Raw genomic sequence first — 1,957 nt, 5'->3', positions numbered from 1 at the left:
AGAGAGAGACACACAGAGAGAGAGAAAGAGAGAGAGAGAGAGCGAGAGAAGCGAGAGAGAGAGAGAGAACAGAGAGAACAGACAGACAGAGAGAGAGAGAGAGAGACAGAGAGAGAGACAGAGAGACAGAGAGAGAGAGAGACACACAGAGAGAGAGAAAGACAGGAGACAGACAGACAGAGAGAGAGAAGCAGAGAGAGAGAGAGACAGCACAGAGAGAGAGAAAGAGAGAGAGAGAGAGAGAGAGAGAGAGAGAGAGAGAGAAGCAGAGAGAGAGAGAAGAGAGAGAGAGAGAGAGAGAGAGAGAGAGAGAGAGAGCAAGAGAGAGAGAGAGAAGAGAGAGAGAGAGAGAGAGAAGAGAGAGAGAGAGAGCACAGCAGAGAGAGAGAAAGAGAGAGGAGAGACGAGAGAGAGCAGAGAGAGAAGAGAGACAACAGAGAGAGAGAAAGAGAGAGAGAGAGAGAGAAAGACAGGAGAAGAAGAGGAGAGACACAAGAGAAGTGAGACAGACAAGAGAGAGAGGAGAGAAGAGAGACAGAGAGAGGACGTAGAGACAGCACAGACAGAGAGAAGAGGAGAGAGAAGAGAGACAGAGAGAGAAGTAGAGACAGCACAGAGAGAGAGAAGAGAGAGAGAGAGAGAGAGACAGAGAGAGAGAGAGACACAGAGAGAGAGAGAGAGAGAGAGAGAGAGAGACAGAGAGAGAGAGAGAGAGAGGCCTCAGGCTCTTCTGCTGTTCAAGAGAAACATTGAGTGGGTGTGTAAAACATCATCACGCTGTTGGTGTGCATCTGCTGTAGAAATATAATCAATTCATTCCTTTTAGATGACATTACATATCATGTATATGTGCACCATGTACTTTATTTATACGGTTTTGTAAATGAAGACATCCTAAGTGCCGATTCACATTTCGCGTCTAAAACCCTGCGGAACCCCACGCCGCTTTCTCTCTACAAATGACCCGCGCGCGGCACTCCGAAAAGTTGGACTACATCCATCTCGATGCGGCGCCGACGCACCTAGAAAAATGTGCGCGTCGCCCGCTATTTGCGCTTCTATCACGCATCTACATTTTAAATAACGAATATGTGCCAGAAAAGAAGCGAAATTTGAATCGGGCCTAATGAGATTCGTCTCACTTTGACGAGAATTATACACAGTATAGCATCTGTTTGTCACCAACAACATCATTCTTTAAGGGCAATTTACTTATGAATCAAAGCCAGATGGAAAGCCTAATTAAAGTAATGTCTTTGACTTTTTAATTATGCAGATTAGCATTTTCATTTTTCATATATGGTCCATAAAAATGGTCCTCCACAGAGAGACGAATCTCCTGAGGATGTCTTAATTTGTAAAACATTATAAGGGTGTTTCTGCTACTACGGGCACTTTTGACTGTCCAAAATAAAAAAATCAACCTCCTGTGAATTTTAATTTTACAGTAATCATCAGAGTCTGAAATACATATTATAAGGTCAACTAAATTGCGAAGAGTCATTTAGATTTAATCTGGAACATGTTTATTTTTTATATTTGTAATTTAATATACAGGAAACCTTGAAAATGTGCTGCGGAAATGACATTTTTTGTAATATTGCAGCTAATCGGCAGCTAGCAAGGTCTACTACATTAGAATGTGCTCATGTGGTAATTTCTGTTTCTATAGAAACTAGACTTGTTTGTCTTTGATAAAACTTTTTTCATTGTTGCGATAAGGATTCAAAAGTGTGGGACAGGCACATTTACTTCATAAAATTATAAAAATGATCAGTAAAATATACAAAGTCATTTACGATGCTGTAAATTAATATGTATATTAAACAATTCCATTGTATCAAATTGTAATTCAATTATTAGTAATTATTTTACGTATCTTAATATTGTGACCGGAGTTGTGGGACATGAACAAAAACGGTGTTTGGACCTATAAATGCTATATAATTTTATATTA

Source organism: Triplophysa rosa, linkage group LG5 (assembly GCF_024868665.1).
Source record: "Triplophysa rosa linkage group LG5, Trosa_1v2, whole genome shotgun sequence".
In the NCBI taxonomy this organism is placed as follows: domain Eukaryota; kingdom Metazoa; phylum Chordata; class Actinopteri; order Cypriniformes; family Nemacheilidae; genus Triplophysa; species Triplophysa rosa.
Note: the sequence above shows the minus strand (reverse complement) of the source record.